General features: G+C 40.3%; 1 protein-coding gene across 4 annotated transcripts in view; it reads left to right on the top strand.

The window, feature by feature from the left end:
• The first annotated feature begins 5,604 nt into the window (after positions 1–5,604).
• amot (angiomotin) overlaps positions 5,605–15,549 on the top strand; it is a 64,466-nt gene continuing 54,521 nt past the window's right edge. For 3 of the 4 annotated variants that reach the window (XM_061898112.1, XM_061898114.1, XM_061898113.1), the window contains exon 1: positions 5,605–5,849. The gene's annotated coding sequence lies outside the window, so the exon portion shown is untranslated. The remainder of the gene's footprint in view (positions 5,850–15,549) is intronic. The other variant, XM_061898115.1, reaches the window with a different exon arrangement.

The following is a 15,549-nucleotide window of genomic DNA, read 5'->3' as shown; positions in this document are numbered from 1 at the left end:
AACATGAACTTAAAAAAAAATAATCGTAAATACCCTAATGAAAAAAACTTCAATGTGAAAATCTGTCCTTCTTCCTTTAACTTGATGAAAACGCCATCAAGTTGTAACTTATGGTCTTTCTCACTTAATGCTCAGACTAAACAACTGAAACGCAATACAACTTTATATCTAAACCTCTACTGTGAGAGAAATGTGATCCACCATAAACACAGTGAATTTTATTTTGAAAATTAACCCGGGGTTTTATTTTGTATTTTGTACACTACTTCCTGTCCCGCACGATCTGCTCTGCTCTGTGCGAAGATGATGTGCCGTGCTCAATTAATCCGTCGTGCTCCGACATCCTGCAAAAACAGAAGCTGACACATTGAATAATAGAATAATACACCTTTTTTCTGAAATATTACCCATATTAGATGCTGAATAAGTGGACGGCGACTACACCATAACTCACAGGTTCAAGTTGCTCCACTTTCACGTCTCCTCAGGCCACAGTTGGCTCTCTCTCCTCTCTCTCACTCACTCACTCGCCCTCTCTCTCTCTCTCTCTCTCTGTCTGTCTGGCGGAAGCGCAGGCTCAAACAACCAGGTATTGATTGATTGATTGATTGATTGATTGATTGATACTTTTATTAGTAGATTGCACAGTACAGTACATATTCCGTACAATTGACCACTAAATGGTAACACCCGAATAAGTTTTTCAACTTGTTTAAGTCGGGGTCCACGTTAATCAATTCATGGTAATATGGTTACAAGAAAACGTGGAGTTTTTGTACCGCTGTTTTTTTGTTTTGTTTTGTTTTTTTACATCCCCAACAGGAATTTATTAATGTTATTTAAAGAAAAAAACAAAACAAAAAAAAACACACACACAGGCAGAGGGCACTTTTTAAGACGAGGCAAAAAAGGGCAGGGGCTCAAGCACCCATAGGGCCCTATGTGTGCACGTGCCAGGGTTGATTGGCAACACTAAATCGGCCCTAGTGGGTGAGTGTGAGTGTGAATGTTGTCTGTCTATCTGTGTTGGCCCTGCGATGAGGTGGCGACTTGTCCAGGGTGTACACCGCCTTCCGCCCGATTGTAGCTGAGATAGGCACCAGCGCCCCCCGCGACCGCAAAAGGGAATAAGCGGTAGAAAATGGATGAATGGATGGATAGTATTTTTATAAAATTAAATGATTGAAAAACATCGGATACTTGTCTCTAATATTTGTGAATCTTGGAACAAATCCCTATTTAATTCGGTTCAAATGATATTCTCACTTCAACATGTATTTTCAATTCAAACCAATTCTCACAATGTTATTTACACCTGAATTTCAATCAATCAATCGAAGTTTATTTATATAGTCCTCAATCACAAGTGTCTCAAAGGGCTGCACAAGCCACAACGAAATCCTCGGCTCAGATCCCACATCAGGGCAAGAAAAAACTCAACATAATGGGATACAATGACAAACCTTGGAGGGGACCGCAGATGTGGGGACGATTCCCAGAGCCCAAAAAAAGTTTGCGGGCTATAGAGCGTTTTCCGTTCGGGCTCCAGTACTCTGGAATGCCCTCCCGGTAACAGTTCGAAATGCTACCTCAGTAGAAGCATTTAAGTCTCATCTTAAAACTCATTTGTATACTCTAGTCTTTAAATAGACCCCCTTTTTAGACGAGTTGATCTGCCGTTTATTTTCTTTTTCTCCTCTGTCCCCCTCTCCCTTGTGGAGGGGGTCCGGTCCGGTGGCCATGGATGAAGCACTGGCTGTACAGAGTCAGGACTCAGGATGGACCGCTCGTCCAGAGTCAGGACCCAGGATGGACCGCTCGCCTGTGTATCGGTTGGGGATATTTCTGCGCTGCTAATCTGCCTCCGCTTGGGATAGTTTCCTGTTGGCTCCACTTTGGACGGGACTCTCCCTACTATATTAGATCCACTTTGGACTGGACTCTCACGGTTATGTTAGATCCACTATGGATTGGACTTTCACAATATCATGTTGGACCCGCTCGACATCCATTTGCTTTCGGTCCCTTTGAGACACTGGTGATTTAGGGCTATATAAATAAACATTGATTGATTGATTGATTGACTATTTATATCTTAGAAGTTTTAATTGTATATGCGTAAGCCCCTGCGATTCGTTTTGCGAGAAGACGTGCATGTGCAATGTAAATTTATGAATGACTGTGCAATATATCAATCAATCAATCAATCAATCAATCAAAGTTTATTTATATAGCCCTAAATTACAAATGTCTCAAAGGACTGTACAAACCATTACGACTACGACATCCTCGGAAGAACCCACAAAAGGGCAAGGAAAACTCACACCCAATGGGCAGGGAGAATTCACATCCAGTGGTACGCCAGTGACAATGCTGACTATGAGAAACCTTGGAGAGGACCTCAGATGTGGGCAAACCCCCCCCTAGGGGACCGAAAGCAATGGATGTCGAGCGGGTCTAACATGATACTGTGAAAGTTCAATCCATAGTGGCTCCAACACAGCCGCGAGAGTTTAGTTCAAAGCGGATCCAAGACAGCAGCGAGAGTCCCGTCCACAGGAAACCATCCCAAGCAGAGGCGGATCAGCAGCGTAGAGATGTCCCCAACCGATACACAGGCGAGCGGTCCGTCCTGGGTCCCGACGAGCGGTCCATCCTGGGTCTCGACTCTGGACAGCCAGTACTTCATCCATGTTCATCGGACCGGACCCTCTCTACAAGGGAGGGGGGGACATAGGACAAAAAAGAAAAGAAGCGACAGATCAACTGGTCTAAAAAGGAGGTCTATTTAAAGGCTAGAGTATACAGATGAGTTTTAAGGTGAGACTTAAATTCTTCTACTGAGGTAGCATCTCGAACTGTTACCGGGAGGGCATTCCAGAGTACTGGAGCCCGAACGGAAAACGCTCTATAGCCCGCAGACTTTTTTCGGGCTTTAGGAATCACTAATAAGCCAGAGTCTTTTGAACGCAGATTTCTTGCCGGGACATATGGTACTATAGTGGCATTTTTACCACTAATCTACACCCTGCTTTATTAGCCCACTGGCATCTGTGGTGCACTGCATCAGTTCTTGCCTTGAAAATCAGTGATAGTGGGTTTAAATTCTGCTCAGTGGAGTTGAGTTTGCCGGGTTGAACATTGGTTGTACATTTTAAATATATTGCATTTAATGACGTTTAATTTGTTAATTTGCTCTTAAAAGTTTGTTTCTCATGAAATTGTTTTAGTACCAAACATGCATCAAATTAAATACAGATTTTGTTATAATAGTAAAAATGAAAATAAATAATCGTTTCCCATGAATAAAACAGAAAAAAAATGTTTATGGTAAAAAAGAAATTAAGTAATCTCTTCCCATGAATTAAAGGCCTACTGAAATGAGATTTTCTTATTCAAGCGGGGATTGCAGGTCCATTCTATGTGTCATACTTGATCATTTCGCGATATTGCCATATTTTTGCTGAAAGGATTTAGTAGAGAACATCCACGATAAAGTTTGCAACTTTTGGTCGCCAATAAAAAAGCCTTGCCTTTACAGGAAGTAGCAGACGATGTGCGCGTGACGTCACCGGTGTGAGGGCTTCTCACATCCTCACATTGTATATAATCATAGCCTCAAGCAGCAAGAGCTATTCGGACCGAGAAAGCGACGATTTCCCCATTAACTTGAGCGAGGATGAAAGATTGGTGGATAATATGAATATGAAGCACAAAAAAATAAATAAAAAAAGCGACGGCTCCAGGCGGCAGCAGTGTGAGCGTTTCAGATGTAATTAGACACATTTATTAGGATAATTCTGGGAGATCCCTTATCTGCTTATTGTTTTAATAGTGTTTTAGTGAGATTGTAAAGTCATACCTCAAAGTCGGATGGCTGCGGTGAACGCCAGTGTCTTTGATGGAAGCCATGGAGGAGCCCAGCTCACAGCTGCCTTTTTTGACAGCTGCTGCAGAAGGAGGTCCAGTAATCCACTGATGTCTCCGGTAAGAGCCGACTTAATATCACAATTTTACCATGCAAAAACATGCTGGTTGACGTAGAGAAACATGTTTGCGTGACCGCTCTGTGTTAAAGCTTCACAATAAACAAAGAAACACCGACTGTGTCTCGGTGCTAAAGACAGCTGCAATCCACCGCTTCCCACCAACAGCATTCTTATTTAATGTCTATATTATTAATTGAACAAATGGCAAAAGATTCAGCAAAACAGATGTCCAAATTACTGTGTAATTATGCGATGAGAAGAGACGACTTTTAGCTGTAAGTGGTGCCGGGCTAATATGTCCCCTCCAACCGATAACGTCACAAGCACGCGTCATCAAACGCGTCATCATTCCGCGACGTTTTCAACAAGAAACTTTGCGGGAAATTTAAAATTGTAATTTAGTAAACTAAACCGGCCGTATTGGTATGTGTTGCAATGTTAATATTTCATCATTGATATATAAACTATTTGACTGCGTGGTCGGTAGTTTCAGTAGGCCTTTAAACTGAAAAAAGGTTATCCATCCATCCATTTTCTACCACTTATTCCCTTTTGGGGTCGCGGGAGGCGCTGGCGCCTATCTCAGAAAAGGTTATAATGGTAAAAATAAAAATAAAAATGTTTTTCCTATGAATAAAACTGGGAAAAAAATGGTTATAATGGTAAAAATCGAAGATAATCGTTTCTAATGGATACAACTGAAAAAAAATAATACTTGTAATGGTAAAAATTAAAATAAATAATTGTTTCCTATGAATAAAACTAAAAAAAAAATGTTTATAATGGTAAAAATGAAAATAAATAATCGTTTCCGATGAATAAAACTCGAAAAAAATGAGTTAAATTGGTAAGAAATTAAATTAATAATCGTTCCCCATGAATAAAACTCGGGGTTATTTTGGTAAAAAATTAAATTGATACTCGTTTCCCATGAATAAAACTGAAAAAAAAAAAAAAAGTTATAATGGTAAAAATTAAAATATCGGTTTCCATGAATACAACGGAAAAAAATGGTTAAAATGGTAAAAATTTAAATAAATCATAATTTATAAATTATTATTAAATAAAAATCCATGTCGGGCCACAATTTAGCACGAGGTGGCGCTGTATATCCATGTATACGTTTTAGAAAAAAAAAAATTAATTGAAGATGGACTGATTTGTTTGAAAATAGTTATGGAAATAAAACTTTACTATAAATGATTAATTCTATGGGTATGCATTAATTGACAAATACAACTATTTTACAAATGCTTTAATAAAAACCAAAAAATGAAATGAAAATAAAATGACGCATTTTAATATTCATTGTCCTGCTTGGGCTGCTGCCCCCGCGACCCAACCTCGGATAAGCGGAAAAAGCTGGATGGATGGATGTATAATGTTTTTTTCTGCAAGTAGTCATTAAAAATGGAACACTTTCCAAAAGTAATCGACTAATACCGTTGTGTTTGAGACATAAGAACCAATATAGGCATGAAGGAACTTTTTGATATATATCCAACTAAGTCCTCAGAGTCGAAGCTGAGAAATGATGGTAAAGTTAGAAAGGTATTTTATTTGTGAAACATTATTCTGGATTTCCGCAAACCGGATATTGTGTTTTTGCTTCCTGCTTCAGGACCTCCCTTTTTATGGAAAAACATGAAAGTAGCAACAACGACTAAAACCGCTGAAAAGACCAATTGTTCGCTAAAAACACAATCCCATCCCAAGTCTGGCGGTTGACGACTGAGATTTTGATGTTTTGTTGAATTCTGTTAAGTTTTTCATGTTTGGTTTAGCGTTGAGTTGAGTAGCGGGAACGAAGAAGATCTGAGGAACATGTTTCCACTGAAGGCGTGTTGAAGAAGCTGCAAGGTAAAAAAAAAAAAAAGTTTTTTCTCTTTTCCTGTGCTGTTTTCTCACCCTTTTTTAACATCAATTTTCTCTAAAATACGGCGCTGATACTATAATGACAGTTAAAAAAGTCGTGTCGGAAGACCGAGTACTAATGCTTGGAAAGAGTCAAATTACAAGCATTTCGTGAACATTAACTTCATCTTTGGCAGTGAAACTTGGCCAACATTTTTTTCTGACATTTTGGTAGATTTTTTATGCCAAATTAAATTTGTTGTATTGGATTACACTTTTCTCACGCATCATCATTGTCTCCTTTTATTTCATTTAAAACATTCTCCATCCAACACTTTCATTTGTGTTTTGTGGATAATTAATTTAAATGTATTTTGAGTAGCCAGATGAGGTGGTTCGGGCATCTGGTCAGGATGCCACCCGAACGCCTCCCTAGGGAGGTGTTTAGGGCACGTCCAACCGGTAGGAGGCCACGGGGAAGACCCAGGACACGTTGGGAAGACTATGTCTCCCGGCTGGCCTGGGAACGCCTCGGGATCCCCCGAGAAGAGCTAGACGAAGTGGCTGGGGAGAGGGAAGTTTGGGCTTCCCTGCTTAGGCTGTTGCCCCCGCGACCCGACCTCGGATAAGCGGAAGATGATGGATGGATGGATGGATGGATTTTATCTATAAATGTTCATTTACCATGAATTCATTAACGAGGGCCCTGCGATGAGGTGGCGACTTGTCCAGGGTGTACCCTGCCTTCCGCCCGATTGTAGCTGAGATAGGCGCCAGCGCCCCCCTCGACCCCAAAAGGGAATAACCGGTAGAAAATGGATGGATGGATGGATAATTAATTTAAATGTATTTTATCTATAAATGTTCATTTACCATGAATTCATTAACGAGGGCCCTGCGATGAGGTGGCGACTCGTCCAGGGTGTACGCCGCCTTCTGCCCGATTGTAGCTGAGATAGGCACCAGCGACCCCAAAGGTAATAAGCGGTAGAAAATGGATGGATGGATGATTAACGAGGACCCCGACTTCAACAAATTGAAAAACTTATTCGGGTGTTATCATTTAGTGGTCGATTGTACAGAATATATACTGTACTATGCAATCTACTAATAACATTTTCAATCAATCAATTGAACCATTATTTTTACAGGGCAGACTCAAATTTTTACAGTTGCTCTTAAAGGGGCCCTGTTATGCAAAACTAACTTTTTTTTACCTCTTCGTTACAGTATTTGTGTATTTAGGATCTGCATAAGAGCCCAAAATTTGAAACCAAAACCATGGAGGCATGGCAGCGATGTTTATAAAACAGTCTTGACTTTTTTCATACTTCCTCCAAACCCAATCGTGACAGTATTCCCAGTTGCAACTCAGGCCCCGTTTACACTAAGAATTAACTAAGGTTGTCCAGGGTAAATCCCGCCTTACCTTATCCTTGTCCACACACACACACACACACACACACACACACACACACACACACACACACACACACACACACACACACACACACAATGGTCGTTTAAGACCCCCTCTCTACGTCCGTCCACCGGCGCAATGGGACCTAGTACGCATGCGCAGAAAATGCGCACGTCATATACTTTGCTTCAAGTTCTTTCTTGAATTCAATTGTGTTTCTTATCTCTATCAATGGGCTGGAACTCACAACTTTCTTTGCCCCTGTTGCGGATTACTTTGCAGCCGTACTCAATAAAAAAAAAAAGTCTCAGATGCGTGAGATTCTCTGTTTAAGCACTAGATTCTGCTTAATGATAAGCGGGCAAAAATATTAGTTTGTTAGTTTTTATTTAGCACCATCAAGTCACTACAGTTAGTTTAATCTGCGAATATGCGGTGACACAAATGTGGACCTGGGAATAGGCAGAGCTCTTGTTACAAGTGATACAATGATACACGTTGGTGTTGTTATTTTATATTATGAGTGGTTATCTTACATCCACACTGAGACTTTTCCTCATACCTCTGGTGACTTATTTGACCTCATAGCTCTAAGCTTTATCTTGTACAAAAAGTAGCAAAATCAGTGTACTTGTTTTTGCGTGTGTGTCTATGTCCTTTTTATGTATGGGGCAGTTCAAGAGAGCAACTACCATATTTTCCGGACCATAGGGCGCACCGGATTAAAAGTTGCACTGCCAATGAATGGTTTATTTTTGATCTTTTTTCATATATTAGGCACTCACTACACCGGTATTTTTTAGCGCTTTCATGACGAGTTTACTGACAGTTATGATTGAGAATTTTGCACTACTTTATATTAGAAATGGCAACAGCGGAGGATGATTGCCACATAACAAGAAGAAAAAGAAGAAGCTTATCGACTTGCGGACGGGTGCAAATTTTAAGGACTTCTACAGATCCTAAATGAAGATCAGCAGGTACCAGAAAGTAGGAAAAGTTGTTTTTGCATAATATTGCGAAACAAAACGCCACATAATACGTCTTACCTTATACACACACACCATAATAATACTCATATGTTTAATGCGCCGACAATCCTTCAAGCGGTGCGGCTTATAGCTTACCAAAGTCGTACTAAAACATTTTGATGTATTTTTGAGCGCCGTGTGTAATGTTCTATATTTTCAATTGATCATTTCCAATGTTGGTGTTGTTTACTTGTGCCATATCAGTGTTTCCCACAGGTCAGGTATCTATTTGTGGTGGTGTGGTCGTGGCAAGGCGGGGGGTGTGGAGTTGGGGGGGGGGTTGGCGGCGGCGGCAATGACCAAGAAGAACACGGAGTTGTAATATAATTACAACACTTTATGTACATATTTATGTACATATCTATATAATATTTACATATTTATACAATATGTAACTACAAGCTACATTCACAGACAATGTCCCATTGCTTTTATGAGCGGTCAAGCGAGTCAAAAGCCGAAGAATAAAAATAAATAAATGAAAAAATATATATATGTTTTTTTTATTTTTTTATTTTTTACATTTTTATTTGTGGCGGCCGTAATTCTTTCGTTGCGGGCCGCCACAAATAAATGAATGCGTGGGAAACCCTGCATATTGCAATCATAGTGTGTGTTTACACTTATCATTACACCATGTACCAAATAAAATAACTTCGAGGTTAGTAAGCTCAACCAAACTTATTCCTTATATTAGGCGCACCGGGTTATAAGGCGCACTGTCGAGTTTTGAGAAAAAAAATAAAAGATTTTAAGTGCGACTTATAGTCCGGAAAATACGGTAACAATTTCCAATCATGATAGAATATACTGTATATTCAATGATGACTAGCGTTAGCTATCCAAATCGCTATTACTAGCTAGAGACACACAAAGCCAATGTGTGTGCACGTGTTACGATTGCAAACAGCCTCTTTAAAGGCCTACTGAAACCCACGACTACCGACCACGCAGTCTGATAGTTTGTATATCAATGATGAAATATTAACATTGCAACACATGCCAATACGGCCTTTTTAGTTTAATAAATTGCAATTTCAAATTTCCCGCGAGTTTCTTGTTGAAAATGTCGCGGAATGATGACGCGTATGCGTGACGTCACAGACTGTAAGGAAATATTAGCGCTGCACCACTAGCGGCTAAAAGTCGTCTGCTTTAATGGCATAATTACACAGTATTTTGGACATCTGTGTTGCTGAATCTTTTGCAATTTGTTCATTTAATAATGGAGACTATAAAGAACAATGCTGTTGGTGGAAAGCGGTGGATTGCAGCTGCCTTTAGCACCGAGACACAGCCGGTGTTTTTTTGTTTGTTGTGAAGCTGAGCGGTCAAGCGAACATGTTTTCTCTACGTCAACCAGCATGTTTTGGATGGGAAAATTGTGATATATATCTCAACGGAGAAATCATTGGATTATTCGTCGTCCTGCAGCAGCTGTCAAAAAAGGCAGCTGTGAGCTTGGCTCCTCGGCTTGTCTGAGACACTGCGTGTTCACCGCAGCCATCCGATCTCGATGTAATACATTACAATCTTTAAAATCTCACTAAAACACTATTAAAACAATAAGCAGATAAGGGATCTTCCAGATTTACCCTAGTAAATGTGTCTGATTACATCTGAAACGCTCACACTGCCGCCGCCCGGAGCGCTCGCTTATTTTTTTTTCTAGTCCTTCACTATCAATATCCTAATTCACGAATCTTTCATCCTCGCTCAAATTAATGGGGAAATTGTCGCTTTCTCGGTCCGAATTGCTCTTACTGCTGGTGGCTCCCATTAAAAACAATGTGAATATGTGTGGGGCCCTGCAACTCGTGACGTCACGCGCACATACTACCGGTAAAGGCAGGGCTTTTCTATTAGCGACCAAAAGTTGCGAACTTTCTCGTCGATGTTCTCTACTAAATCCTTTCAGCAAAAATATGGCAATATCGCAAAATGATCAAGTATGACACATAGAATGGACCTGCTATTCCCGTTTAAATAAGAACATCTAATTTCAGTAGGCCTTTAATAGTTTCACAGAATGTGTGTCAATATCAGTTGATATGAGTGCTGTCAGACGATTAACATTTGAAACTAACATTTCGCTTTTTTGTGGCCCCAGACAAAACCAAGTTTGTCGCCCCATTTTGGATTTTCGATATTACTCGTATAACACATTTGGAGCTACAAGGAGATGTAAGGACGAATGACAATAAAATGACCGCAGTTTACCGTTTGAAATAAAAATGAGCAACAATCTGAGATTGATACCTGCACTTTGATAAACTCACAAACTGACTGGTACCAGCTAGCTAGCTTAAATGCTAACGTGAATACATTAACTACTGTCCCCAATAAGAAACAACATACCCTAATCTAAACTTATATCCAACTATTTAATTGTGCACATTGTTCTAAATGAGCACAGCTTGTAGGTTCCAAATGATTGTTCTATTCTCGCAGGAATACAGAGACAGAGGTGTATTTACTATGTGTTCAATGACAGCTGAACAAAGTAGGACGGCAAAGCGCCAACTAGAAATAATAATGATACAACATGTAAGACAATAAATGCCCATCCATTAAAACAGATATAATACTAAGTCTAAAACATTATCAGAGAATCATAAGAAACACAAAAACATGCAAGATAATGGCTTTTCTAATAGTGTATGTTCATTTTAATTATTAAAAAAATGTGACTTGGTCAAAATGCTTCAGTGTGTGTATAAGTACTTTTTGAGCACATTTAACAATACTGCAATAACAATGGTAACCATGATATGAAGTGTTCTATTTGTCGCACCCCTACCTAGTGAGTTTTGTGATCAGTAATTCCTCTCTTGTTCGAAGTTTACGGCTTGTGAAGGTGACTGGGTGGGTGTTTTTTCATGTTGACAGGATTTTCTTAATGTTAAAAACCGCATTTAGAAAGTCATAAACATATTTTTGGTACTTTAACTTTGTGCTGCAGTTATACAAATATATCATTTGCAACCAGTAATTCCTACTTTGTGGAAATTCATTTACAATTTCATTACACCCGTGCTGCACCCAAAGAAAAAAAGATAACACGTAAAAGTCTGATGCTGAAGGAGCTACTCAGGGCCTAAACAGTGCCGTGCATGGAGTGAGAGGAATTGGACATTATGGATGTCCACTTGGTCAGCATTCTTCTGTCAGCCAACTCCTCAATGCTGTCCAGTAGGCAGCATAGGATGGAGTCGGCTCTCATTATCAGTGTACTAGGTCTGTTCCTGTCTCTGACCGTGCTTCCTCCACCCCAGCAAATGAGAGCATAGAACACTGTAGATCCACCACAGTGTTTTAAAAGGTGACCCGCACACCTCAAAAGAACCTTACCTGCTCAGTGGCCTTGGGGTTAGAGTGTCCACCCTGAGGTCGGTAGGTCGTGAGTTCAAACCCCGGCCGAGTCATAGCAAAGACTAAAAAAATGGGACTCATTACCTCCCTGCTTGGCAGTCAGCATCAAGGGTTGGAATCAGGGGTTAAATCCCCAAAATGATTTCTGGGCGCGGCCACAGCTGCTGCTCACTGCTCCCCTCACCTCCCTTATAAATGTATGTATTATAAATATTTAAAAAATAATCTAAAAATGTGTATAATTACATTTTACCAATAAACAAAAAGCTGCGACGAGAGCGACTTGTCCAGGGTGAATCCCCGCCTTCAGCCCGAATGGAGCTGAGATAGGCTCCAGTGACCCGGAAAAGGACAAGCGGTAGAAAATGGATGGATGGATGTTCAATAGGCATATGTTCATGCTCCAGACAATGTCCAAAATGTATATGAAAAGGTAAAAAAATAGGTGGATATTCAAAATGGAAAGACATGTTTTTAATATCCTACCGCAGAGAAGCACATTCAAAATTGCTGTATGACATTTTGACATTAATTAAAAATTTAACAAAACACACTAAATTAGCAAAAACTAAAAAGAGAAAATGTTCTTTTACCATATCTTTACAGTAAGGCTTCAGCTACAAAATAAACTTAAATAATAAAGTCGTTTTAGAAATAGTCGTAAATACATCACAAGGACGGCGTTTGAAGCGGTGCTAAATTGGTAATCTGTATTGGCTTTTGTATGAACTTGGCCACGATGCTGCTAAACTAAATTAAAACTATGACATATTTGCAGAGCATGACTGAAGTGACTGGTCGCCATAATCATGTGGCCCCCTTAAATGTTGCGGCCCTAAACAACCACATAGTGTTTATGCCAGCGGCCGACCCTGATCACAGGGTTACTGTGTTAGTTTTGATAATCACGATTAAATAACATTATTCTTAAACCATATTAATGTTTTTTTTTATTTCGCATGAGGAAAGAAAGTCGAGAAAAAGGCAATATAGTATATATGCATTTAACATGGTTATTAAAAACACAAGAAACTTTGTTAATGTAATTTAGCCAAGGATTCGGACTTAGGAATGCAACGGATATAGCTTTTGACTTGGAATATAGTCTGAGTAGGACCAGGCAATATGGCTAACAATTGGTTCACAATATAAGGTTTTTGTATCGGTCAATATCGATAATCATTGATTTTTTTATGACCTATCGAAAATAAGGACCAGGACAAAAATATGTTACATGAATACTTTTTTTTTTAAATTTGTGCCTTCCTCTGATTATTATCCACTCAACTATCAAATCAGAAAGGAAACAAAATGTCAACACAACTGTCAAGTGTCTGCAGTCTATAGCTACCCACAAAAAAGAAAGACTTCAACTTGAGTGAATTCCACTCAATATTTTATTTGTTGCGACCCCGAAAGGGAAAAGCGGTAGAAAATGGATGGATTGATGAACATAGAGATTCAGATTCACCTTTATTGTCTTAGTACTGGGGGTTTCCAACAATAATTAGGGGGGGAAGATACTCCCTCAGCTACTGTACAAGGCACAAACAAAGACAAAATAAACACTAAGGCAATAATGAAAGTGGCACTAAAAACAGATACACAGTCTATTAAAAAGTGCTATGAATAAATGAATACTGAAAGTGTGATGAATATAAAAACTGGAAGGTATTGCAATAAATACAAAATGTAAATATTGAATGTGCAATGGTCGAAGACCTTTTATGAAGAAGAAAAAACGAAGACTAAGATTTCCCTCGCCTGGACGCGAGTCACCGGAGCCACTCTCTGGAGCCAGGCCCAGAGGTAGGGCTCGATGACGAGCGCCGGGTGGCTGGTCCTGTCGTCATGGGCACAGCCCGAAGAGGCAACATGGGTTCCCCTTTCAATGGGCTCACCACTAATTGGAGGGGGCATTAGAGGTCGGGTGCAGTGTGAGCTGGGCGGCAGTAGAAGTCAGGACCCTTGGCGTCCGAACGATAGGAGGATGCTGGACAGACCTGGCAGGCCCAAACGCACTGTGAGGGTCAATTCCCAACTCCGGCAGAACTTGGAACATGTCACGAACGAAGTTCTGGAGATTGAGTCCGAGTGGACCATATTCCGTACCTCTATTGTAGAGGTGGTCGATCGGAGCTGTGGCTGCAAGGTGGTTGGTGCCTTGAGGGATGCCGTCAAGCTGAAGAAAGAGTCCTATCGGGTCCTTTTGGCTCATGGGACTCCAGGCAGGTACCGACAGGCCAAGCGGTGTGCGGCTTTGGGGGTCACAAAGGCAAAAACTCGGACATGGGAAGAGTTCAAGGAAGCAATGGAAAATGTCTTCCAAACGACTTTAAAGCGATTCTGGACCACCATCCGCCGCCTCAGGATGAAGAAGCGATGCACTGTCAATACCGTTAATGGTGAGGATGGTGTGCTGCTGACCTTGACTCAGGATGTTGAAGATCTGTGGACGTAACACTTCGAAGACCTCCTCAATCTTACCTACACGTCTTCCTATGAGGAAGCAGTGCCTGGGGAATCTGTGGTAGGCTCTCCGATTTCTGGGGCTTAGTTTGCCGAGGTGGTTAAAATGCTCCTTGGTGGCAAGGCCCCAGGGATGAATGAGATCCTCCTGGAGTTTCTAAAGACTCTGGATACTGTAAGGCTGTCTTGGTTGACAAGACTTGGCAACATTACATGGACATCGGGGGCGGTATCTCTAGAAATAAACATTCTTACCTGGAGAACAGGAGCTGGATGTTCACCCAAATTTTGTTGTCTGTGCACAACCTCTTTTATTCAGAATTTTTGCGCTTGCAAGATTTTTTGGCTTACAACATGTTACATTATTACAATTACATAGAAAATACTGAATAAATAAAAATCTTTGAAAAGCAATATTGTTAGTTTCCTGTTATAACACTAAATCCAAAGCTCTCAGGCCACACCTGACCAGTAGGGAAGGGTGATATGAACTATGACAATAACCTGCCATTTATGGGGAAAACGATAAAAGTTAAGATAAAATACACCCACAAAACTATACCTTTTTGACTATGACTACATTAATGCATCCAGTCTTCAAGAGCCCCCAAAACACTACTCTAAAATAACACTGAGGCTGTTAAACTACATCAATTCAGTTTAAGTAGCACACCTAATCTGCAAAGCTGTACTAGTGTGCTTTGCTTTTCCTACGGTATGGAATTTGATTTTCTGTCGGCAATATTATAAACATTATTTTTATGAGTTTTATATTACAATTCAACCAGAGAGTGTTATAATGCGACTTCATTGGGAACTCTCCCACACTCGGTCGCATAATGGCAAATAATGATGCCACTTATCATAAGCGTCATCATTATACACCAAAATAAACGGATACAAAATAAATAGTTGACAAATTAGCAGAAACAGGTGAAAATAATGTTTTAGGAACTCACTTCAATCAATGTTCCAGCACCGATCGCCAACACGCTCTTCAGAGCAAACATCGAGGCAAATGTCTCCAAAACTGCGGGAGACATCTTCTTTCTTAATCTTCTCCGCGGTTCACAAAATGTTGACTTTGATTTCACGGGATCCTTGAAATTGCTACAAATGTGGCAGCAGTAAGACAACTACAATTGAAGCATGTTTACTTCCGTAAACACTGCAGGACGTCTGACCGTAGGTCTGTATTCGGGTCAGTTTGCATTCGTATTGGAGTCTGGACACATTTTTTTTGTAATGTGAACAACTACATAAGAAGATCGGATTTGCTACTTTGGTAGGGCTGTTGCCTTGAGTTTTATGGCTGCGACTTGAGCTGTGATTTTGGGCTGTGACAGGCCTTTGTTCGGTCAAACTTGTTCTGGTGAGAGAGCCCTTATTAGTCACCAGTTAAAGGCCTACTGAA

This window comes from Nerophis ophidion, linkage group LG04, assembly GCF_033978795.1.
Source record: "Nerophis ophidion isolate RoL-2023_Sa linkage group LG04, RoL_Noph_v1.0, whole genome shotgun sequence".
Taxonomy (NCBI): Eukaryota; Metazoa; Chordata; class Actinopteri; order Syngnathiformes; family Syngnathidae; genus Nerophis; species Nerophis ophidion.
The sequence above is the reverse complement of the archived record's forward strand: the minus strand, read 5'-3'. Positions and strand labels throughout refer to the sequence as shown.